The 27,303-nt window shown below is 38.7% G+C and overlaps 1 non-coding gene and 1 pseudogene across 1 annotated transcript; both read left to right on the top strand.

The window, feature by feature from the left end:
- The window catches only part of LOC149261185 (organic cation/carnitine transporter 4-like), a 144,639-nt pseudogene that overhangs the window by 36,365 nt on the left and 80,971 nt on the right, over positions 1-27,303 (top strand).
- Positions 11,654-11,726, top strand: TRNAK-UUU (transfer RNA lysine (anticodon UUU)). The gene has a single exon. It is a non-coding gene; the product is annotated as a tRNA-Lys (tRNA).

Raw genomic sequence — 27,303 nt, 5'->3', positions numbered from 1 at the left:
CTCATTTATCCCCATTGTTTGGTTGGCCTAGTGATGAGATTAAGGTCCCTTGCCAAGATTTTAGAACTAACGTCGAGGAGTCTACTTTGGTCGGCCTTGTACGAGAAGTCCCTTCTGTGTTCAAATGGAGCATAATTGTTGATGATGCGGAAATGTGGTTTGGTGCCACGTCTACTCCAGTGATAATGAGTCCAACAAAGGTGTTGTATGCTTTGAAGCTGAATATGTAAGGATTCCACATTATCGCGAGACCCCCAGATAAGCCTGATGCGTCAGTAGCACAAATGTTCCAATTTGGACAGATTTTGGAGAGATATCCCCAAGTTTTCTATTTGTAGGTCATAGCCTATTGAAGTAGCACAATCCCTGGTTTGTTAATGTCAATTATGTGTCTAAATTGATTGTCTTTTGGGTGTCGATCCCAACCCTAAAAAATTCAGGGATAAGATAGTCATTACTGAAGGTTGAATTTTGGTGGCTCAACTTTAAGGACCTGAGATTTGAGGAGATTTACAACCTGATGACCAACCCAGAAGGTGGCGGGAGCAATGAGTGCCTCAACAATGGAGGATTCTGAGAAGTGGTTTATAAGGTTGGTGGGAGCAAGGGAATAGGCGGAGACCCTTTTATATCTCTTGGATTTTCTCTTGGTTGTGACACTTTCCACTTAGCTGGGCATGGAGGAGTGTTATCATTTTTAAAGAAATATCTTTTAATGGTAAGAGGCTCCATGGTGAATAGTTTCTGTCGATGTAGGACTTCTAACTCCATGTCTCTGGAGAATGGGGTAAATGTACGCTTAGATGGGGCCCCAAATTTGATTAGGGAATAGAAGTCCAGTTCAACAGATGATAGGGGAGTGATCGAAGGAGCAGCAGATATGGGATTATGGTTAAGAAATGATGACAGTGGCCGAGTAATGGAGTGAGATGAGGATTTGATAACCAGATTAATGGAGTGCGGGGCAATGAATAACATCCAATGAGTGGAACGTTGGGGTAGAGGATTCAAGTGGACAAGAATGTTAGGCCACATGGAGGTCCAGTTCAGGTCATGATAGTTGGTTTGAGCTTGGGATTTGGATGATGGAGGGTGGTGTGAGATAACCTGTGTTTTCATGAATTATGGTATTGTTTGCTTTGAAATTGTCTCGCCTTCCATCAACAATATCCAGTTGTGAGCAGGAATTTTGGCCATATCGATCTGGAAAGTCATACATTAGGTGTCTCGTCCCATGACAGCGGAGGCATGTGAAGGGCACTGCCCAGAAATCAATGATTTTCTTTTGTGAGCATGGCCCCTAGTATAAGTCAATGCATTCTGGAAGCCCCCCCTGTAAAATCGTTTTCAATGAGAACCCGTGTTGTATGCTTGTTCTTATCCCCTAGGCATCTATCATCTAAGTAGTAGAGATTTCCAATGGTATTTGTAATATCCGGTATTGCCTTATTGGTCCATAATTCCAGGGGCAAGCCCGGGAGCTTCATCCAAATCCTTCTTGGTTTTTCTATCACTGGATCAAATCTGAAAGTCCACCTTTGAAATGTTAAGTATCCCTGCCCACTTACCCACGAAATTTTTGGTATTTGGGTTGCATCCTTCAGAGATATGAAATTGAATGCAAACCAGCCATTCTAAAGTGTGTTGATGTGAGGCCGGTAATTTATTTTGGGAAGCCACCATGTGTCCATCCATTTTCCCATCTATGCCTCGTTCAAGTTGCATTATACCCATCGGCCAACCAATGTCATAGATTTTAATTTTATTGATTCCTCCTAATGTCCATCGGCATCTAGGACTAGTCTACGTAGTTGTCAGGCCACTTTGATAGACCTGTTTTTCTTTTTGTCAGTGCCATGGGACATGTTGTGTTCAGGTCTCTTAATTTGTTGAGTAATGGTTCGGGAGGGCATTTTGGAATGGAAATATTGTTCTTCCGCTTGCACTGTGATGTCAATCAGTGGTTCCACCTCCATGGATGAAGGTAGAGGGATGTGGTTGTCCATCATTGTAGCCTAGTCGGACTGATTATAATGGGGGCAGTTCCGATGCGTTATCAATCTGCACGCGATCTATTAATTTCCACAATCGCGCCTAAATTCCAACTGTTAGCCCAAGTATGCATTTTTCACCATTTTATTTATGTTCAGAGTGTTGTGTAGTCAACCCACCTAGTTCGATCAGTTGGGCTCTCCAAACCCAATCCTTTGTGACTGTGATTCGTTCCAATTCTCCACTTGCTTTGCCTAATCCTGTAGTGGGCCGATTCGAATACTGTTCACTGTGCCCGGCCAAAAAACATCCCATTCCAGTGCTCCTAGTTCTCTGACAAAATCACGCACTTGGCTGAACGTGTTTTATTCATAGGACCATGCCAAAATATCCCCAACAGTCAGATTTGCAGTTGCGATGTTGCAGAGGAAAGGTAGATTGTTAGTTCGGTTAGGAAGTCCTCATGCATGTTCATGCTGTGGAGCTCTTAAACCCGCCTTGTCACGCCCCCAAGCCTACGGTAGTCTTCCAACCGTGTCTGGTGGGGTGCGGCACCACCGTACACTTTCTTTTTTCAATACTCGTGCACATGGACTACGCCTTAACCGATATAAACATGCTTTAACCGTTATCTTATAACCATATGAAAGCATTAATCTTCATAATTCATCATAAACCATTCTTAACATTTCCATATGCAATTAAACCGAATAACAATTGCAAACAACCGTGTAGAATGGGAGGGGCAACTCCCGAACAAGTTCGCCCGATAATCAATATATTATGAAACTTCAATATTACATCAACAAGTGTGCCGGGCAAAGTCCTCGGCCAACACTTAACAATATTTACAACAAGGCATAAGACAACCTTTTAGATACACAATTATGCACCTTTACCTATGAGCGGGTACCCACCCGGGCCACCAAGACACTCATATAATTCTGCATCAAACCGTGTACCAAACCTTCCTCAACCGTGACCTCCTCCACATAAGAGAGAGAGAGAGAGAGAGAGAGAGAGAGAGAGAGAGAGAGAGAGAGAGTGGAGGTGTGGTAGTAGGGGAAGAAAGAGAGAGAGAGAGAGGAGGGGATGGGGAGAGAGAGAGTGAGACAGAGAGAGGGGAAGGGAGGGAGAGAGAGAGAGGACTATAAAACAATTTAATAAACAACTTTATCTTTTCCTTACCCAACGTGACTTATGTATTTAAATCCTCCAAAGCGTTTCTTTTACATATCACCAAGGACTATAAAATATTTTATTACTGTAATGAAAAGTAATAAAATATATTTTCTTATGCCATTAGAACTTGTGCATCGCTTCATGTATAATGTTTATGAATAACTACGCATAGACCTTGAAGGAAGTGCTTCAATATTATGCAGGTTTTCCTTTAATCTTGTTTTGTTTTAATCAAAATCTTTGGCCACCATGTATCATTCATGAAGCACATAAATATTTATAAAGAAAATTGTTTCAACTTTTGATAAGTAAAATCATTCTCCACATTAAAATTACCTGAATCTTCACGCACCGATGGAGCTTCATAAGTCGATGTTTCACTATCTTCAGGTATGTTTGAGCGAATTAGGCGTGCTTCCAGAACTGTTGTTCAATTTGATGAAGTTTTCAAATGATGCATAGAGACAAAAGGAGCAACTGGGTGAGCTGCCAGAAGCCCAAATGCGTTGCCTCGAACATCCCACTGATGAAATCCAGCTTCTCTAGTAAGAGGAATCCCGAGCTCAGAAATACAGGCATGGAGTCTATCATCACTGCCAAACAACTGAGAATAGCGCTACAAACAGGCATCCTCCATGTTATTCAACGCCTCCGCCAGAGGATAGCTGATGGCAATGCCACCACCACCGAAAGCCCATGCCGTCGGTCGAGTGCCAAGAATGGTGGGTTTAGAAAGCGGAGCGGGCCATGTGAGCATCAATTATTATAAAAAGAGAAGGAACAACCCATTTCCACTGGACTTTGTATTGTAGCTACTGTATTTTTCATTTGAATGTTGTTGATATCGACGAGTATTCTAATTTGATGTTCAAAACCGTGCTGACTTCTTCTCCCATTGGTCATTATCTGAATTTCGAGTATCCAACGTGCCCATCTCGGATTTGAACGGTCCAATTGGTGGGTTTTGACAGGAAAAGAAAGAATAGGAATATTAATGGTGAACGAAATGCCAAACATAGGAACGGGAAAGTACCACTGTAGTTTTTTGAAAATTGGGAGCTAGAGATGAAAGCATTGGAAGATGTATATCCATGATCGCTTCACAAACAGGTCCAATAGATATCAATCACAAATCTTCCTGCACCACTAATTCCCAAAGCCGCCACAACTTTCTTGCTCTTATTCATGTCGATTATAAATCATATCACTGAAAAAAATGAAAAACCCAGCGATTTCAATTTTCGACCTCAGCGGGTACTTTCCAATCCGAGGGTGATATGAGTTCTGGCAATAGCAATTTAAGAGATAGCGTGGCTCTGTGTGGAACTTTTGCAGGCCAGTTGTTCTTCGGCTGGCTCGGCGACAAACTTGGCCGCAAGAAAGTCTACGGGATGACGCTCATGACTATGGTATTCAGTGCCCTAGCCAGCGGGCTCTCGTTTGGCCACACGGCCAAATCTGTAATGATAACGCTCTTTACACCGACGAGTTCAATACAACCTCCCACAATGCTGAATACGAATGCGGTAGCATGAAGCCTAAACCAGGCTCTGATACCACATGATAAAAATGCAATTAACTCAGAAAAATATATAAATCACACATAAAAACCAGAGACACAATATTGGCAGAAAAAGGCTGAAGCCTCCTACTTCTCTCTCATTACACATTCAAACATTGTTACAAATAAATAGATGAGAGACAGTGTTCTCAAGATAGTGCGTGCTATCTTAGACACCTTTGGTTGAGATAATTTATCCTTTGGTTGAGATAATTTCTCACCAGACACACCAATATAGGAGTTACCTAAACTAACTCCTATCTTAGAGGAACAACCCAAGAGTTAGGCACAAATTCCTAACTTGGAATTTTTAATTAATTAATTTATTTTTGGATTTATTATTGTTTTATGAGAGAGGCTAACCAACTGCAAAACCTAAACCCTAAACAATAAAACCTATAAACTAAACACTAAATCGTAGGCATTTTACAACATTTTTGAAAGCATTTTGTAACTTTTATCTAGGTGTTTATTAAAAGAATTTAATAAATTGTTATGAACGTTAAACCATATACCCGAAAACCTAAACGCAAAATCCTAAACCCTAAACCATAAACCCGAAGAATTTTATAACAATTTAAGAAGAATTTTGTAACTTTTATTTAAATGTTTATTAAAAGAATTTACTAAAGTGTTACAAACACTAAAATAATTTATTTATGAGTAGAATTGTTTTATTTTTATAACACATGTGAAATGTATGTGTCTGTTTATTTAAATGTGAAAAGAGGCTGAAAAAACATTATTTTAACTGAAAACATTTTTTGTTTGTTTATGTGATATGATAGTTGTGTTTTTGCTAATTAGATAATATGTTTAGATATTTTTTGCAAGTTTATTTGTATAAAATTATGTATGTATTTGTTTTATTATTTCTTAGATGATATAATGATTGTGTTTCTTAAATAATATGATGATTATTCATTTCCAATTCATAAGATCTTTTTGTTTGCTACATAATGTGGATTATATATGTTAAATGATAGGATTAAGATACCCATGATTATGTTTTTTTTTGTTAAATGACATCCTAAATTAGGTTGTTTGATGATATGATGGTGATAATGAGAGCAAGAGAGATAATGAGAGTAAGCTGTGGGAGAAAGACGGGGATGGAGCGATAGAGGGAGTGGGGGTTAGAGGAGGAGTGGGGGTGTCGTAGGAGGGGGAGAGAGAGAGAGGGGGGGTGGAGTGGGGGTGTGGTAGGAGAGAGAGAGAGAGAGAGAGAGAGAGAGAGAGAGAGAGAGTGGAGGTGTGGTAGTAGGGGAAGAAAGAGAGAGAGAGAGAGGAGGGGATGGGGAGAGAGAGAGTGAGACAGAGAGAGGGGAAGGGAGGGAGAGAGAGAGAGGGAGAGGGGGAGAGGGGGAGATAGGGAGATAGTGGGAGGGATAGAGAGAGAGGGAGAGCAAGAGCGAGAGAGGGAGGGAGGTGGGGAGAGATGGGGTGGTAGGGGAAGTGATGGGAGGGGGAGAGAAGGGGTGGGAGATTGATGGAGAGAGGAGGATGGGGTGAGGGATAAGGGGAGGTAGAGATAGGTGGGGGGAGAGAGGGGGAGGGGAACAGAGAGTGGGACGAGGAGAGGGAGAGAGAGGGTGAGAGGGGGAGAGGGAGAGAGAGTGGAAGATGGATAGCGGGAAGGGAAGAGAGTGGGAGAGGGAGAGGTAGACAGAGAGGGAGAGGGAGAGGGGGAGGGGCAAGGGCAGAGCAGAGGGGGAGATAGGTAGATGGAGAGAGAGATGGGGGAGATAGGAGGAGATGGATAGGAGGAGTGAGAGATGGGGGAGAGAGGAGGATAGGATCAGGGAGAGGGGAAGGGGGAGAGAGAGAGATAGGAAGGGAGATGGAGAGGGGGAGATAGGGAGATAGTGGGAGAGCTAGAGGGAGGGAGAGGGAGAGGGAGAGAGAGAGGGAGGGAGGTGGAGAGAGAAGGGGTGGTAGGGGGAGTGTTGGGAGGGGGAGAGAAGGAGTGGGTGATAGGGGAAAAATGAGGATAGGGTGAGGGAGAGGGGGAGGTAGTGATAGTTTGGGGGAGAGATAGGGAGGGGAATAGAGAGGGGAGGGGGAGAGGGAGATAGGAAGGGAGGGAGAGACAAATGGGGGGATGGGGAGGGAGGGAGAGAGAAGGGGTGGTATGGAAGGGAGGTAGGGAGAGAGAGAGGAGGATAGAGAGATGCGAGAGAGAGGAGGAGAAGTTCAGGGAGAGGGGAATGGAGAGAGAGAGGGAGGAGGGAAGGGAGAGACGGAGAGAGAGGGAGAGATGGAGAGGGGGAGATAGGTAGATAGTGAGAGAGATAGAGAGAGGGAGAGGGAGAGAGAGAGAGAGAGAGAGAGAGAGAGAGAGAGAGCGAGAGAGAGAGAGAGGTGGAGATAGAAGGGGTGGTAGGAGGAGTGATGGGAGGGGGAGAGAAGGGGTGGGAGATTTGGGGAGAGAGGAGGATAGGGTGAGGGAGAGGGGGGGTAGAGATATGTGGGGGGAGAGAGGGGGAGGTGGAGGGGGAGAGAGAGAGTGAGAGGGGGAAAGGGAGAGAAAGCGGAAGAGGGATAGTGGGAGGGGAACAGAATGGGAGAGGGAGAGGTAGAGAGAGAGTGGGAGGGGCAAGGGAATAGGAGAGGGAGGGATAGGGGGAAGGAGAGAGGAAGGGAGGGAGAGGGGGAGGTAGGGATAGGTGGGGGGAGAGATGGGGGGGAGAGGGATAGAGAGAGGGAGGGAGGTAGAGAGAGAAGGGGTCGTAGGGGATGTGATGGTAGGGAGAGAAGGAGTGGGTGATGGGGGGCGAGTGGAGGATAGGATGAAGGAGAGGGGGAAGTAGAGATAGGTGGCGGGATATATAGGGATAGGAACAAAGAGGGGATGGGGAGAGGGAGAGAGAGCGGAAGAGGTATAGGGGAAGGGGAAGAGAGTGGGAGAGGGAGAGGTAGAGAGAGAGGAAGAGGCGGAGGCAAAAGGGAGGCGGAGAGAGAGGGAGAGGGAGATGGAGAGAGGAAGGGATGGAGAGACAAAGGGGGAGGGATGTGGAGAGAGATGGAGAGAGATATGGGGAGCGATGGGGAGAGAGAAGGGGTGGCAGGGAAGGGAGGCAAGGAGAGAGAGATGAGGAGAGGGAGATGGGGAAGTGAGGAGGATAGGGTCAGGGAGAAGGGAAGGGAGAGAGACAGAGGGGGGAAGGGAGAGAGACAGAGAGGGGGGAAGGGAGAGAGAGAGAGAGAGAGAGAGAGAGAGAGATATAGAGAGAGATAGATAGATAGAGAGAGAGAGAGAGAGAGAGAGAGAGAGAGAGAGAGAGAGAGAGAGCGAGAGGGAGAGGGAGATGGAGAGGGAGAGGGAGAGGGAGAGGGAGGGGGAGTGGGGGAGATAGGGAGATAGTGGGAGAGATAGAGAGATAGGGAGAGAGAGTGCGAGAGGGGGAGAGGGAGAGAGTTGAAAAGGGATGGGGGAGGGGAAGAGACTGGGAGAGGGAGAGGGGGAGGGGAAAGGAAGTGGGAGAGGGAGGGAGAGGGGGTGGTAGGGGGAGGGAGAGACAAAGGGGGAGGTATGGGGAGAGAGAGGGACAAAGAGACTGGGGAAGGAGGGTGAGAGAGAAGGGGTGGGAGGGAAGGAAGACAGGGAGAGACAGAGAGGAGGAGAGTGAGAGGAGGAGAGAGAGATTGGGCGGAGAGGAGGATAGGGTTAGGGAGAGGAAAAGGGAGAGAGAGAGAGAGGGGAGAAGGGAGAGAAAGATAGAGAGAGAGAGAGAGGGAGAGAGAAGGAGGGAGAGGGAGAGGGGGAGAAAGGGAGATAGTGGGAGAGATAGAGAGAGAGGGAGAGGGAGGGTGGTAGAGAGAGAAGGGGAGGTAGGGTGAGTTATTGGTGGAGAAGACACGGGGATGCTCTTAATAAAGTTTTATAAACCCTAAACTGCAAAACCTAAACTCTAAACAATAAAACCTATAAACTAAACACTAAATCGTAGGCATTTTACAACATTTTTGAAAGCGTTTTGTAACTTTTATCTAGGTGTTTATTAAAAGAATTTAATAAATTGTTTTGAACCTTAAACCATATACCCGCAAACCTAAACGCAAAATCCTAAACCCTAAACCATAAACCCTAAGCCCTAAACACTAAACCATAAACCTGAAGAATTTTATAACAGTTTAAGAAGAATTTTGTAACTTTTATTTAAATGTTTATTAAAAGAATTTACTAAAGTGTTAAAAACTCTAAACCATAAACACAAAACCATAAACCCTAAAAACAAAAACATAAACCCTAAACCTGAAAACCTAAATCCTAAACCCCGAACCCCGAATCCTAAACCCTAAACCACAAACCATAAACCCTAACCATTTTATAACATTTTAAAAATTGGTTTGTAACCTTTATTGAAGTGTTTATTAAAAGAATTTACCAAAACGTTGTAGACCCTAAACACTAAACCTTAAACCTAAACCGAAAACCCCAAACCTTAAACCCTAAACCCTAGACCCTAAACCTTAAATCCCAAACCCTAAGCCCTAATCCTTTTATAATATTTTAAAAAGTATTTTGAAACTTTTATTTAAGTGTTTCTTAAATTTTTTACTAAAGTCTTATAAACCCTAAATCCTAAATAATAAACCATCAACCCTAAGTGTTAAACCCTAAACCCCAAACTATGGACATTTAACCCTAAACCCTGAGCATTTTATAACATTTTAAAAAGCGTTTTGTAATTTTTATTTTAGTGTATATTAAAAGAATTTACTAAAGTGTTATAAACCCTTAATCCTAAACTGTAAGCCACAAACTCTAAACCCTAAACACTAAACTTGAAACCCTAAATCCTAAACCCTAAACTCTAATCCCAAAACCCTAAACCCTAAACACTAAACCCTAATAATTTTATAACATTTTGAAAACATATTGTAACTTGTATTTAAGTGTTTATTAAAATCATTTACCAAAGTGTTGTAAACCTTATATCCTAAACTCTAAACACCAAACCCAAAACCATAAACCCTAAACCCTAAGCATTTTGTAACACCCTATAAAAATTTCTAATTTTTATTTAAGTGTTTATTAAGAGGATTTACTAAAGTCTTATAAACCCTAGACTCTTAACCCTAAACTCTAAGAAATTTAACTTTTATTTAAGTGTTTATTAGAAGAATTTATTGAAGTCTTATAAACCCTAAACCCTAAGAATTTCATAGAATTCTAAAAAGAATTATGTAACTTTTACTTAAGTTTTTATCAAAATAATTTACTAAGGTGTTATAAACCCCAAACCATAAAATCTAAACCCTAAACTCTAAACCCTAAACCAAAAAACATAAACCCTAAGGCTTTTATAACATTCCAAAAAGTGTTTTGTAACTTTTATTTAAGTGTTTATTAAAACAAATTACTAAAGTGTTATAAACCATAAACCCTAAACCCCAAATCCTAAACCTTATACCTTATACCCTAAAACCTAAACCCTAAGAAGTTCATAAAATTTTAAAAAGTGTTTTGTGACTTATTTTATATTTTTATTAAAAGAATTTACTAAAGTTTTATAAAATTTAAACCCTAATCCCTAAAACCTAAACCCCAAATAATTTATAACATTTTAAAGAGTGTTTTGTACTTTTTATTTAAGTGTATGTTAAAAACATTTACTAAAGTGTTATAAACCCTAAACCCTAAATGCTAAAGCCTAAGAATTTATAACATTCTAAAAACTATTTGTATCTTTTATTTAAGTGCTTATTAAAAGAATTTAATAAAATGTTATAAACCCTAAATCCTAAACCCCAAATCCTATTCCCTAAGCGATAAACCCTAAGAATTTTATCAGTATCTATAGCAAGGGAAGACCACACTTGGGTATGTGAGTGTAGGAGGGAGAAAACTATGGTACATGAGATACCCCGACCTTTGTTTTTCCACCCTTCTCCATAAACATGTTTTCTTTTATTTATTTTTCTTCATAACTCCTTGAGGTTCAACAGGATGAATGCATTACATGTAATAGGTAGCAGTGGATACCCACTTCAGGTGGGGTGGTTCATCCCTACACCCTAAACCCTAAACCCTTAACCCTAAACCACAAACCCTAAGTCATAAACCCTAAACTACAAATCCTAAACACTAAACCCTAAGAATTTTACAACATTTTAAAAATTGTTTTGTAACTTTTATTTAAGTGTTTATTAAAACAATTTCTAAGGTGTTATAAACACTAAAACAAGAACCCTAAACCCTAAATTTAAAATATTAAAACTTAAACCGTCAGCATTTTATAAAGTGTTATAAACCTTAAACCGTAAACCCTAATCCCTAAAGCCTAAACCGCAAACACTTAACCCTAAACCCTAGACCCTAAACCCCAAACCCTAAACCCTAAACCCTAAGCATTTTAAAATAGTTTTAAAAATGTTTTCTGACTTTTATTTAAGTGTTTATTAAAAACATTTGCTAAATTGCTATAATCCCTAAACCCTAAACTCTAAACCATAAACCCCTAACCCTAAACCCTAAACTGTAAACCATAAACCCTAAGAATTTTATAGCATTTTAAAATGTGTTATTTAAATGTTTATTTAAAGCATTTACTAAAGTGTTATAATCCCTAAATTCTAAACTCTAATCCCTAAACCCTAGACTTAAAACCCTGAACCCTAAACCCTAAACCCTCAAAATTTTATAACATTTTAAAAACGGTTCTGTAATTTTTATTTAAGTGTTTATTAAAAGAATTTACAAAATTATTATAAACCCTAAACCCTAAAACCTAAACCCTATACCCTAATCAAGCTTCCCTCCCAAGCATCAGGAAACCAACCCCAACCCCGGAGGTAAATGTTCCCATCATTTAGGATGGGACAGCCACCACCGGAGGTGTTCTCAGAATCAGGTGTTCAGGCCGAAGGTTCAGGTGTTGGTGCCACAGGCTCAGGTCTTATCAGAATCAATAGGGGCATGTAGCTCAGTGGTAGAGCATTAGGGGGTTTAACCTAATGGTCGCAGGTTCGAGTCCTGCTATGCCTAGCTGCCACGTCTGTGGATGACCCAGCTTAAATGTGGAATATGTAAACATGAATCAACTTTGCATTAAAAGTCATTGGTCCTAGGAAATTTTAGGAAGAAAGAAAACATCTATAATCACAAAGGTCGAGCAAAAGAAAGGTCAACATCCATCACGGGATGTTGGCTCAGCTAATTCGGATGTTGGCAGAGCCTATGAAGTGGGATGTTGGCGGGGTCTTCGGGATGTTGGTGGGACTTAAGGATGTTGGCGGGGTCTTCAGGATGTTGGTGGAGCTAATGAAGTTGGATGTTGGCGGGATCTTCGGGATGTTGGCGGAGATATTTGGGGTGATAAGTCGGAGTTCAGTGCAGTAGTGGTATAAAATTTAATCCTTCAGGGTTGTTGGCGGTTAAGGGGTTGTTGGCGGGTTCCTTGGAGGGCTCTTTGGGATGTGGGTTTGAAGGTGGGGTGATGGGGCACCATCAAGGCTGGCCGAAGGTTCAAGGTTCAAGGTTCAAGGCTGGCCGAAGGTTCAAGGTTCAAGGCTCTAGGATGGCCAAATTCAATCGGATTTGATCACCTTAAAATTTATCTAGATAGATTATACCTTAAAATTCAGCTTTATAAAATTTTAAAAAGTGTTTTGTAACATTTATTTAGGTGTTTATAAAAAGAATTTACTAAAGTGTTATAAATCTTAAAACCTAAACCTTAAACCCTAAACCCTAAACCCTAAACCCTAAACCCCTAAACCCTAAAAACCCAAACCCTAAACCCTAAACCCTAAAACCAACACAAATTTAACACATAAACATTTCAAAAATTGTTTTGTAAATTTTATTTAAGTGTTTATTGAAAGATTTTACGAAAGTGTTATAAACTCTAAATTCAAAACCTTGAACCCTAAACCCCAAATAATAAACCTGAAATACTTAACTCTAAACCATAAACAATAAGCATTTTATAACATTTTAAAAAGGAGTCTGTAACTCTTATTTAAGTGTTTATTAAAAGCAATTAATTAAGTGTTATAAACCCTAAACTCTAAACCCAAAGCCACAACCACTAAACCCTAAACCCTAAATCCTAAACCCTAAACCTTGAGCATTTTATAACATTTTAAAAATGGTTTTGTAACATTTATTTAAATGTTTATTGAAAGCATTTACTAAAGCGTTATAAACCCTAAAACCTAAACCCTAAACCCTAAACATAAAACCCAAAACCTAAACTCCAAGCATTTTATAACAGTATAAAAAGAATTTTGGAAAGTTTATTTAAGTCTTTATTAAAATAATTTACTAAGGTCATATAAACCTTAAACCCTCAACCCCAAAGGCCAAATTGTAAACACTAAACCCTAAGCATGTTATATCATTTTAAAAAGAATTTTGTAACCTTTATTTAAGCCCTGAATAAAACCATTTACTAAAGTCTTATAAACCATAAACCCTATGCTAATGTTTACTAAAAGCATTTACTGAAGTGTTATAATCCCTAAACTCTAAACTTTAAACCCTAAACCCTAGAATTAAAACCCGAAACCCTAAACCCTAAAACACAAACCCTAAACCCTCAAAAATTTATAGCATTTTAAAAATAGTTATGTAATTTTTATTTAAGTGTTTATTAAAAGAATTTACTAAGGTGTTATAAAACCTAAACCGTAAACCCCAAACCCTAATCCCTAAACCCTAAACCCCAAGCATTTTATAACATTTTTAAAAGCATTTTGTAACTTTTATTTAAGTGTTTATTTAAAGAATTTACTAAATTGTTATAAACCTTAAACCATACACCCTAAAACCTAAACCCCAAAACCTAAACCCTAAAACCTCAACCCCTAGAGAAGCTGTTTGATCATAATTATGTACCTTATAAGCCTGCCAAAATAGAAATTGAGTTTGTTGTTCATAAACATAATATAGGGACTCCAACCCATTCAAAATACATAAATCTATCCACTCGCTTGTCTGCTGCCCAGAATTCCAAGTATTGCACCCTGATGAAGCAATATACTGATATTTTTACTTGGAAATACAGTGATCTCAAGACCTATGACACAATCATTATTCAGCATAAGATTCATCTAGAGAAGAACACCATCCCTTTTAAGCAGAAAATAAGACCTGTCAACCCTCTCTTATTGCCTTTGATTGAGAAAGAAATCAAGAAGTTGTTTGATGCTAGCATCATAGTTGCCCTAAGGTATTCAAAGTGGATAACTAACCTTGTGGTAGTAAGAAAGAAGAATGGAGAAATCACGCTTTGTGCTAACTTCAGGAATCTAAACAAATGCTCTATAAAAGACAACTACCCGCTGCCTAAAATGGAACACTTGCTACAAAAGGTTTCAGGGGCTAGAGTCATGTCTTTCCTAGATGGATTTTCAGGTTACAATCAGATTGCTATACACCCAGAAGATCAGGAAAACACTGCCTTCACTACTCCTTGGGGCACTTTCATGTACTCCAAGATGCCTTTTAGACTCATGAATGTTGGGGATACTTTTCAGAGGGCCATGGACATAGCCTTTATGGGAGAGAAGGACAAATTTGCCCTTATTTACCTTGATGACATAATAGTCTTTTCTAGAACTCATAAGGACAATTTGTAGCATTTGAAAAGGTGTTTATAAAGTGCAGATAGTTTGCAATTTCTATGAACCCAAAGAAGTCACATTTTTCTCTAGAAGAAGACAAACTTCTGGGACATATTGTTTCATCTGAAGGTGTGAAGATTGATCCAGCAAGAGCTCAAGAAATTCAGATATTGTCCATCTCAAGGTCAAAAAGGGACATTCAACCTTTCCTGGCTAAGATTAACTTTGTAAGGAGGTTCATTCCAAACTTTGCAGAACTAGTGAAGCGCATCACTTCCATGTTGAAGAAGGGATTCAGAAATAAAATGGACAAATGCTGCAAGAAGCTCTTTTCAATCCATCAAACAAGCTATCATGGAAGCTCCCACTCTAATCAGCCTAGATTACACCAAGGAGTTTTATATCTTCTCTTTTGCCTCTTATGATACACTTGTAGCAGTTCTGTTGTAGAAAAATGATGAAGGTGTAGAGCACCCCATGGCCTTTTTAAGGAAAACTCTAAGGGATGCTAAACTAAGGTATGACCTTATTGAAAAACAAGCTTATGCTCTCATAAAATATTTAAAGGCATTCAGAATTTATATTATGCATTTCAAAGTGGTTGTATATGTACTTTCAGCCTCAGTAAAAGATGTCTTAACTTAGCTAGATATTGATGGAAAGAGAGCTAAATGGATTGCAAAATTCATAGAGTTTAACATAGAGGTGAAGCCCACTAAGCTTGTCAAAGGCCATGGCTTGGCTAAACTTATGGTTGAGGAAAATTGCAGTTTGTTAGATATTAATTGCATGGGTTTGAATTCAGGTGATGAACAGACAGACGAAGCAGCAGAAGAGCAAGAGAAAAATGAGTGTTTGGCTGAAAATATAGCCACCTGTGAATGGTATTCCAGCATAGTTCATTTTTTGCAGAAACTAGAAGTCCCTCCAGGGCTTAGCTGAAGTCAAGCCTAGGCCATTAAGCTTAGATTAGCGAAATTATGCATTAATGAAAACCTGCTCTATTGGAAAGACCGATCAAGAATCCTCTTGAGATATCTAGATAAAGGAAAATCTGTGGAAGTTATGCAATAGTTACATTCTAGCATCTGTGGAGGGCATAATTATTGGAAAACCACAACCCACAAAATTCTGAGAGCTGGGTAATATTGGCCTACTCTTTTCTCTGATTTGTTTTCCTTTGTGAAATCTTGTGACAAATATCAGAGGTTTGCAGGAAAACAACAGCTGAAATCTCTACCCTTGAAGCCAGTACACGTTAATAGTCCCTTCCAGTAGTGGGGCCTCGACTTCATAGGTGAGATTAATCCACATTCCATTGGCCAACACAAATGGATCTTGCTAGCTAGTAATTATTTCACCAAATGGATTGAGGTCATACCCACTAAAAATGCTAATCATCAAGTTGTCATAGAGTTCTTGAATGAGAACATTTTCACTAGATTTGGGTGCACAACCAAACTAGTCACTGATAATGCAGCAAATTTCAAGGTATAAGGATTGGTGGACATGAGTGAATCCATGGGCATTAAATTGGTGCATTCTACCTCATATTATCCTCAAGGTAATGGCCTCTTAGAATCATATAACAAGATTCTTGTAAGGATAATAAAAAAACAGTTGGAGGACAATAGAAAGAGATGGGGTTCTAGGTTGAAGTTTGCATTATGGGCTTATGAAGTTACCAACAAGAAGTCCATAGGTAATTCTCCATTTAAGCTAGTTTATGGTGCTAATGTTGTTTTTCCTATCCATATTATTTTCCCTGTGGCCAAATTCTTTCAAGAAGAATAGGATGAAATGAATGACATGGTAAGGATAATGAATAACCTGGTTGAATTACAGCAGATCAGACAACAGCTAGTTGAAAAGTCAAAAGTTCATTAGAAGAAAATCAAAGAAACCTTTTACAGGAAGAAAAAAATGGATAATTTCCAAGTTGATGACTGGGTTCTCAAATGGGATGTGCTGAAGGAAAAGAAAGTTAATCATGGTAAGTTTGACTCCTTATGGATAGGTCCGTTTGTCATCTCCCAGATTCATTAGAATAATACCTTTATTCTATAAATTCTGGAAGGAGAAGATGTCTTTGGCGGCCTGGTTAATGGGCGATTCTTGAAACTTTATTTCATTCAAGGCTTTAAAGCCTTGATATTGTAAATATGTTTTTCAGTTTTTATTTTTTCTATGCAAGATAGACTCCATGCCGAATGGAACACTAGGAGATATATTTGATTTTGGTTTCACAGGAAAGGCATTACTCCGTAGTTCTTGAAACCTCACAGGGAGGCTTTCATCCCCAGAAGGAGCCAGTGTTAGCCTTGTTGGAAAATGGCCCAAAAATGAATCCAAAACACTCAATAAAACTTCAAAATTCGCTTAACGATCACTCAAAGATCAAAACAATCGCAAGCCAAGAGCCCTTAGAATCTTAAAAAAGCACTATCGAGAGCCAAAAAACCAGAGAAAACAATGAAAAACCAAGTATCAAAGGCATAAACATTGATACACATAGCAACCGTCAGATTTGGCCAATCAACGGTCCAGTTTTGATCGGCGGGTCGCAATCGACGAAGGCAATTGGCGGATATCGGCACAGATTGTATGGAACTTGCAACAATGATCATTGATGCAACATGAACTGTCTATCAAGCACGCAGATCGATGACCCACATCGCATCATACGATTGTTATCAGAGATTAATGAAAAGCGCTATCAATAGCTCGAGGCATGAATGATATGTGGTTGTGATCAGATGGCATCACTATATTGCATCGGAGCAACAACATGGAGAGAGGCCTTCACACATATATGTGTGCTACCCAATGAAACAGACTTGACGGTATTCTAAATATTATTTCATAATATTTGAGGTCCTAGAAAAGCCATTTTCAATGCATTTTCACAGTCTTTTATGTATTTCTAAAATACAAAGGGGAAGCAAGGGAACAAGCCACTTGCGCTTTTTGATAATGATAAGGATGGACCCGATAGAGGAATGGACAGAGTTCAAGGACCTTTTAAGTAAAAGATAAATAGATCTTGGTGGGATTTTATAGCATTGTAGCATTTCTGTATAAAACAGAAAACAATCATTGTTAGTATTTAAAGGGATTACAAAGGCGTGAAGACCCATTCCATCACAGAACAGAGGCCAGGGAATAGTTGCCAGGAGACAGAGGCTCGAAAGGGAAAAAAAGGGCCACAACATGATGCAACCCGAAACAAAAGCGATCATGCAGCATCAACAATGCAATATAGCCAAAACCAACAGAAGTGATCGAGGGGTAGATTTGGCACGAGCGAGCTCCCTACCAGCACAACAAAGTACTAGAATGAGGTTACTTTGCTTTAGAGAAGAAACCTCCGAGCCCATGCATGCCTAGTTAGGGCGTCAAGTCATTAAAGACAGAGGGAATAGATTAAGACCTCTCAAACCTCAGAAGGCTCGAGAGCATTGTAAAAGGGCCTATAAATATGTGAAAATTCAGAGTAACAAGGGCTCAACTTCTGGAGACTATGGGTACTTTGATATTCAAGCTTCTCATCTTCATTCTATCAATATAAGCTTCTTTTGTTGTTATATGTTCAATTTCCATTTTCTCTTCTATTCTAAGCTTGCACTTGAACAGGTTCTTCATGTTTCTTCTTTGTCTAATGCCAGATAACTATCATCTTATCTCTGTGTTGATAAATTAGATTTGCAAGCTTCATTTACTTCCTGTAGCTGGCCATTCATATGTGTTTATATATGCATCTGTTGTTACAGTCGGTATTTTCCATCTATCCATTGAATCTACAAACTATTGAACATTAGTGGTCTAAAGCCTTGTAAAGCTTAGGGTTTTCATGCATGTCTTGAATAGAAACAAAGTTGAAACGGTTATTTGGCTTGATCCAAATTTTCATCCATACTAGTAGTTCCGAGAACAAGGACAATACTGTATGCTCTATGCAAAATAATTGAAATTGTTGTCAAACAAAATTTTATACCCAAGGTTCTTGATTAATCTCTACATTCATCTTCTTCTATTGATTTTCTGCATCACATTTTCTTTATATTAATTTGTCAGTGCACTAAGTTAGGTCCCGACGTTCCCCATTGATTTCTGTGTGAAATATCATGATTAGAGATTTCTTCTACCTAATCAGTTCAATGTAATTTTGATGGTTTGATTGTCTACCTCAATCAGCTAACAATGTTGTGCTTTACCTATGAGATAAAGGCTAAGATAAGGAGACACAAACACATTCCTTAGCGCTTTCATTACTAAGGAATGCTTGCTTGGATTTTGTAACATGAACATCCATTCCTGTCAATTCCATCACTAACTTAGCTCATGGTGTCCTTGTAGCGAAGAATCTCATCCTTCCACGAGTATCCCGCTGTGGAATTTGGATCTGCTTACAGTTGATTAATGAGTTGGGAGAGCCAGGGATGTGAAAACCATTCCTTGTGAGCCTCTTCAATCCATTCTGGAATGGGAATGGAAATTGCGAGTAAGGTACTTTCCTCCTCAAATTGCTGGGATAATGCATCTGCTACAATATTTTCATGCCCTTTCTTGTAAATGATCTCATAATCATATCCCAGCATTTTGGCAAGCCATTTATTTTGTTGTGGTGAGAATAGGTGTTGGCGAGTATAAGCGTTGCTCCAAAACATATTTAAGGCTTTGATGGTCTTTGTAGATTTGGAAATAATGCCCCAATAAGTATGGTCGCTAGGTATCTACCTCATGTATGATGGCCATCATCTCCTTCTCATAGGTAGATTTTCCCAGATTCTTCCCACTTAGTTGTTGGCTCGTGAAGGCCAAGGGTCGACCTTCCTGCATTAACACTACCCCAATACCCATACCAAAAGCATCACATTCAATCAAAAAAGATTTGGTGAAGTCGTGTAATGCTAAGACTGTAGTGGAACACATAACATGTTTGAGAGCTATAAAGGCCTGTTATGCTTTATCATTCCAGAGGAATAAATTTTTCTTGAGGAGTAGTGTGAGGGGCCTAGCAATGCGACTGTAATTAAATACAAATTTGCGATAGTAGCATGTGAGACCCAAAAATCCTCTCAAGCTCTTCAAGGTCTTTATTGAGGCCAATCCTACATTGTCTGGATCTTTTTGGGGTCCACCGTGACACCTTCACACCCCACAATGTGGCCCAAATACTCAACTTCTTCCATGCCAAAAGATCACTTTGACATCTTGACAAATAATTTATGCTTGCGGAGCAGTTGCAAGAGCATATCTACATGTTGAAGATGTGTGGCCCAGGTGCGACTATGGATGACGATGTCATCAAAGAAAACAAGGACAAATTTTCTGAGAAAGAGGGGAGAAATTATATAACATGAGAGATCAAGTGTTAAAAAGATTGAGAGAGAGAGAGAGAGAGAGGAAAATTTAAAGAGGTAGAAAATGATACATGGAAAGAAAGAAGAGGGGGGAGATAAAGAACATTGGTGAGTGTAAAGTGAGAGCGAGAGAGGGAGATAGAAGGGAGATTAAGAGATAGAGAGATCTAAAGATAGGGAGAGAGGGAGAGGTAGATGGGAAAGGCATCAAGTAGAGGGTTTCATTAGGAGCGAAGAAGAGACAAAGAAATGGAATTGGTTTTAGAGATAGTGATATGTGTAGTGATAAAATGAAGTTGGCAGAGAGAGAGAGAAGGGGGTGGAAAAGAATGAGTGAGAGGGTGAGGAAGAGGGTGAAGAAGAGGGAGAGGGAGGGAGGAATCGAGGGAGGAATATAGATAGAGAGATGAAGATGGAGGGAGATGGAGCAAGAGGGAGAGGGAGAGGGAGCAAGATGGAGAGGAGGATAGATGGGGAGACATAGGGAGGAAGCGTAGGAGAAAGATAAGGTGGGGAAGGAAGAGAAATAAAGGGAGTAGGAAGAAGTCAAGAGGGAGAGGAGAGAGATATGGGACTAGGAGTGGGAGAGGGACGGCAGTGGTAAAGGAAGTGATGGACAAAGGAGAACGTGAGAGAAAGACTCCACCTCCATCACCTCCTTCATCTCCACCTCCACCTCAACCACCTTCTTCTCCACCTTCTCCACAACCTCCTCCTCCACCTCCACCTCTCCTCCAAGACCTTTGCCTCTGCCTCCAGCTCCTCCATGACCACATCCCCTCCACCTCCTTTGCCTCTGCCTCCACCTCCTTGCCACTGTCTCCATCACCACCTCCTTCTCCTCCTCCTCAATCTCCACCAACCCCTCTTCCTCCACCTCCACCTCCTCCACCACCATCACCACCCCCTCCACCTCCACACCACCAACTATGCCTCTACCTTCTCCTCCGCCTCCTTCTCCACCTCCACCTCATCCACCACCTCGTCTTACACCATCTCATCCTCCATCATCACCACCCCTCATCCTCCACCCACTCATCTTCCACCTCCTCCTCCTCCTCCACCTCCACCTCCAACACCACCTCCTTCTCTTCCACCTCCCTCTTTGCCAGCTCGACCTCCTCCTCCTCCTCTACCTCAACCTTCGCCTCCTCCACCACCTTCACACCTCCTCGTCCTCCTCATCCTCCCCCTCCTTGTCCACCTCCATCTCCACCACCTCCTCTTCCACCACCATGAGCTCCCCATACTCCTTCACCTCCACCTCCACCTCTTCCTCCCCCTCCTCCTATTCCTCGACCCACTCCTCCTCCTCCTCCTCATCCACCTGCACCTCGTCCTCCTCCTCCAACTCAACCTACACCACTAGCTCCTCTGCCTCCACCTCCCCCTCCTTCACCTTTGCCTCCGCGTCTACCACATCCACCTCCAACTCCTCCTATTCCATCTCCCCCACCCTTGCCTCTACCATCTCCACCTCCACCTCCTCCACCATCACCACCCCTCATCCTCCACCCACTCCTCCTCCACCTCCTTCACTTCTACCTCCCCCACCTTTGTCTCTGCCACCTCCACCTCCTTCTCCTCCTCTACCTCGACCTTTGCCTCCTCCACCACCTTCTCACCTTTGACTCCTCCTTGTCCTCCCCCTCCTTGTCCACCTTCGTCTCCACCACCTCCTCTTCCACCACTACGACCTCCTCCTCCTCCTTCACCTCCACCTCCACCTCTTCCTCCCCCTCCTCCTATTCCTCCACCCACTCCTCCTCCTCCAACTCCGCCTACACCACCAGCTCCTCCACCCCTACCTCCCCCACCTTCACCTTTGCCTCTGCCTCAGCCACGTCCACCTCCACCTCTTCGTACTCCACCTCATCCTCCCCCACCACATCCTCTGACTCCACCTCACCCACCTTCACCTTTTCCATCTGCACCTCCACCTCCCCCACCTTTCCTCCACCTCCACCTCCACCTCCTCCTCCTCCTCCTACTCACCTTCGCTTCCACCTCTGCCTCCTCCTCCACCTCCACTTCCTCCCCTTCACTCTCCTCCTCCACCTCCACCTCCACTTCCACCTCCTCTTCCTCCACCACCTCCTCCACCATCGTCAACACCCCTTCCCCCTCCTCCTACACCACCACCTCCTACTGCTCCACCTCTGCCTCTGCCTACACCACCTCCTCATTCTCCACCTCCACCACCTTCACCTCCTCCACCTCCACCTCCACCTCCACGTCGTGCTCCTCCCCCTCTCCCTCCATCCCCTCTTCCTCCTCTTTCACCTCCACCTCCACCTCCTCCTCCACCACGAGGACCACCTCCTCTGCCTATGCCACCACCACCACCTCCTGATCTACAGCCACCTCCTCTTCCACCTCCTTCATCACCTCTGCCTCCTCCACCTCCACCTCCACCCACTACTCCTCCTCCACCTACTCTGCAAGCCCACCTCCCACTCTTCCTCCCTATCCCCTACTAAATAAACTAAAAAAAAAAATATCATTTCATTCGCTTTATTTATAATATCAGTTTATTTTCATATTTCTTTACAATAATAATTTCACTATCAATATATACATAATAATCTAACAAATAATATATATATATATATATATATATATATATATATATATATATAATAATTGCAATATAAATAATTAATTATGAAAAAAAAAATTAATTAATAAAACTTTATACTCAATATTTATTGTTAATGACCCTAACTATTTTTGAAAATAAACTTATAAAATTATATAAATTCTTTAAAAAATAAAATAAACAAGAAAGGCAATTACCATAGATAAATCCTGCAAACCAAATATAACCTACACACGCAAGAAACTTCAAAATACGTTCATAAGCATAAGATGGAATACACGCATATTCTAATCACAATAATAATATGATAATCAATGATGGAATACCTCAAGTTGCGGCTAATAGAATGGTATCAATAAGTTTGAATGGACAAAATGAACAAATTCCTTAACTCTAGTTGTGAATTATAAACATAAAATTATGTAAGTTTTAGGTGCGTTGAGCGTGGACACGAGAAGTATCAATAAGTGCTTTCTAGAGTTGTGGCAAGATAATTATAAACAAAATTATCCTCAGGTGCACGAAAAAATAAACCCTATCCATATCTTATTCAAAAAAGTGGCTTCAAATATTCGAACAAAATTATCAAGTTGCGGCCAGAAGTGACTTCCTTACCTCAAGTTGCGGCTATAGCAGAAGTGACTTCCTTACCTCTAGTGTGATTAGAAGTAAAATTATGAAGTTTTAGGTGCGTTGAGCGTGGACCGGAGCGTGCATCGAACACATGACCTTCAGATATTCAGTCTGACGCCCAGCTTTTCCTCGACGCTCTCCCAACAAGATATAGAGGCAATAACATTGTCATTACCACTCATTTTCTCTAATCTTCGAAGATCCTCTACCAACTGTGCATGGCTGATCGTTTCTTTGTCTTGAAACAATTGGGCATGACCATGGTTTGCCTCATTAAGAAATCTTCACATATTGCCAACGAGAGATTGCGATTGCGAAATCACCATTGAAGACTGAAGGAAACCATCGTTAGGTTGTTGACCGTGGAACACGTGACCTTCAGATATTCAGTCTGACACTCAGCTTTCCCTGACGCTTTCCTAACAAGATATAGAGTCAACAACATTTGCGATACCACTCATTTTCTCTAATCTTCGAAGATCCTCTACCAACTGTGCATGGCTGATTGTTTCAAGATCCTCTAGCAACTGTGCATGGCTGATCGTTTCAAGATCCTCTACCTGAGCGTGGATCGAACACATGACCTTCAGATATTTAGTGGGACGCTCAGGGTTCCCTTGACGTTATCTCAACAAAGCTATCTTCCTTACTTCTAAAACATTGGCGTTACCAATGGAAACACCATCGTTAGGTTGTTACCATTCAGTTTCTCTAATGATATAATAACTTATCGTTTATCGTCTTGAAACAATTGGGCATGACATTGAAGTACTTACGGAATCTTCACATATTGCCAAAGAGAGATTGCGATTGCGAAATCGGTATTGAACAATGAAGGAGACTACTATGGGAATTTTCCCTCTATCCGCTCTTAACGAAATGCAATGGTTGAATTTAAGATTCCTGACAGCCGGAAAAAGCAAAAAGTTAACTAAATTTAGAAAAAAACAAAACCCTAAAAAAGCAAAAAGTTAACAAAATTTTAAAAGCGGAATATTAATTCCATTCTTGAAAGCATAACCGTTAAAATAATAATAAAGCAAACAAAAAATTATCCCTTAAATTTATAAGAGCCAAAGTAAAAAAGTAAAAAGTAAAATTTAAAAAAACGGTTCATTGTTTTTGAAGAAAATATTGGTCATTTCAAATACTAACGGTTGATGGTAAAGTATAAAATTAGAAGTAAAACTTTATCTTTATAGTGTGGAAATAACATTATAAGAATGAATCCAGAGAATTACTCACCAACAAGAAAAGTGATTATAATTTTTTTTTCCAAAAAAAATAAAAGTGTCAAAATAAAATTTGACGATAGGTTGTTTAATAACTTAACAATTTTTTTTTATTAAAATTTATATGGTTTAATAACATTTTTTAATAATAAAATAATTTTGTATTAATAAATAAAGGTAATTAAAAAATAATTAGTTTACAATTTTTTTTAAGAAATTTTAAATGATTAATAATATAAATAAAGTATTTATCTTAAAATTTCAGTTAATCTATTTTTTTTAATATTTCTAAGAGCTTTGCAAAACTCCACTAGTCTCAAAAACCATAGCTACTAAATCACTCACGGTTTTTTTAAGTACAACCAATTAGTTATTGGATTGAAACTATCAGGGAAATTATAAAGAAACACTAATTGAGATTCCCAATAATATTTTGATTTGGAAAAGTATATATTAATATATGTATTTATATATTCACTAATTATAATGTATTTATTATTAGATATTTTTGTAAATTGCACTATATATTAGCCTCCACAAATTGTTTTCCTTAACATTTGAGCACTATGACAACTATAATAATACAATATGTTTCCCTTAACCAAAAACCATTATGAATGTCAAATCATTGATGTGACGCATAACCATAGTGCATTATGATCTTTAACACAATGAATTCTAAGAATTATGACCCATAGTAGACATTGTAACTCTTGAAATGTTATAACACACATCAATTTTAATATCAAACACATTAACTATAACATTAAAACTATAACTTCTATGCACTTAAAGTGGTCTAACATAGTCAAGATAAAAATGAAAGAAGTGTAATTCCAAATTTAATCCCATAAAAAGGATACATGTTGAGAATTTTGGAGATAATATTTTGATTATTGATATTGACCTAGAAAGCACTTTTCATGAGTCAATATCATTAGAGTCAACATATGGTAATAATCTTGACTAGTAATGATGGTGTACATTTTGTAGATCTTTTAAGGTCTTAATGTTAGTGTGTGAATTTCATTTTAGTTATTATTTCTTCACGGTTAGTTTTATAAATAATTATTTTTTTTCTATTTTATCCTTTTATGCATTAAAAAATATTCTCCATTTGGCTTCTGTTTATTCATCTTTACGTTATTGGGTTAAACATATATTGTTAAAATAAGTTTTTTATATCTTAATTTTTTTTCTTACTTCTAATTTTTTTCCTAGTGAGCATTAAATTAAATGTTGAGTTTTGAGTCAAATCTAAGATGAAGGCTCGTTGTTCTGCTACTTTCATCCATATGTCAACTATTAGGGATATATATTCTAAATAGATTACATAAAACACGTATGCAATCTCATTACTTTATTTAGCAATGGCATTCAAAGGAAACAAAACACAACAAAATGGGTTGATAGTATAAATAGTACTTACATAAAACATGTATGCAATCTCATTTCTTTATTTAGCAATGACATTCAAAGGAAACAAATCACAACAAAAGAAGATCATAGTATAAATATTACTTCTCCATTAACCTTGTTTGATTCAACAATAGTGTTATGTTTTTTGTTATTTTTTCACAATTCTCTAGCATAATTTGTATATGAAATGTATGTTTTAATTTGTATGTTGTGTGTTTGCTTATTTAATGTTTATTTATGAATATTTGTGTTATATGTGGTTTGAAATTGTAATTCTATTTTTGTTGTAATTAATTGTGATTGTAATTAATTTCATAACATAAATTTGAATTTGTATATGAAATGCATGTTTTACTTTGCATGTTGTGTATTTTTTTATTCACTATTTATCTTTGAATATTTGTATTGTATGCGGCTTGAAATTCTAATTACATGTTTGTTGTAATGAAATGTGTTTGTAATTAATTTCATAGGGTAAATTTGAATTTGTATATGAAATGTATGTTTTACTTAGTATATTGTGTGTTTTGTTATTTAATGTTGCATTTGCATATTTGTGTGTTTGTTTTTGTATTGACTTCAAATATGTGTGTTTTCCATATTTGGAATTGTATATTATGTGCTTTTCTATTTGAATTTGTATTTTGTGTTTAATATATAAAAATTTTAAATTGGATATTTTCTTATCTAAAGTTGTATTTTGTGTGTTGTTTGAAATTGCATATACATGTGAGAATTTGTTTTCTCAATGTTTGTTGATGTATGTTTGTATGTGTAGGTGGTTTTTCAATTTTTGTTTGTTAATGTATGTGTTTAGATTTTATACTTCATTGCATTTGAAATTGCTTGTTGTGTCAATAAATGTTTTTGTTTGTTATGTTGATCTTATAAACATTAATGTGCTTATTTTATATAGAATTTCTTAAGCCTTATCTTTTTATTTTATTATATTTTAATGTTTATTTATTATATTGAATTTTATTTATATATTTATATAATTGTTATAGTGTATAAATTTCATTACAAGTCACAATATAAATATAAATATAAATATTATTTTATATTTTTTTAACATATTTTCAACTTTCTTTCATATTTTTAACATCTTTTTTTCTTCCGATTTTCCATTTAAACATTAATAAGTTAATTTGAAAATTTACAGAAAATAATAAACATTTTGATAACATAACATTTTAAAATTAGAAAAACATAATTGGTAATTATTTCTAATAAATATTATTGCTACTACAATAATAATATGATTAACGCAAAAATTTATTATAATTTATTTTCCTTAATGTTAATAAATTAACATGTTTTAAAAAAATTCCATTAACATCTTTAATCATTTAACATTCTAAATCAATACAATTAAATCATCTTGGCATATTTTAAAACCATATATTAAAAACCCATATCAACATTGCAAAGTTTTTGGGGCATATAAGCTTCCACCTTCACGTTGTTGACCATGTTAGTAGAGATTATAATTTCGAATCAAAGAGGAGCTTTATTAATTGTGAATGCAAATTATCATAATACATATTTAAAAATAAACATATTAAATAATAAATATTTCCCAACAATATAATTTTTTATAGTATAAATTTTAACTATTTTAAAATATAACATTTCAAACAAATGAACATGAATCAATCACTGCATTATTTTATAAGAAAATATTAATTCAATCAAACCATTTCATGAGTGAATTCACTAGCTCCTTTTAAGAAAAAGGGTGGCGATCCC

Source organism: Pinus tabuliformis, chromosome 6 (assembly GCF_031772625.1).
Source record: "Pinus tabuliformis cultivar Carrire ecotype Pingquan chromosome 6, CPIR1, whole genome shotgun sequence".
Classification (NCBI taxonomy): domain Eukaryota; kingdom Viridiplantae; phylum Streptophyta; class Pinopsida; order Pinales; family Pinaceae; genus Pinus; species Pinus tabuliformis.
The sequence above is the reverse complement of the archived record's forward strand: the minus strand, read 5'-3'. Positions and strand labels throughout refer to the sequence as shown.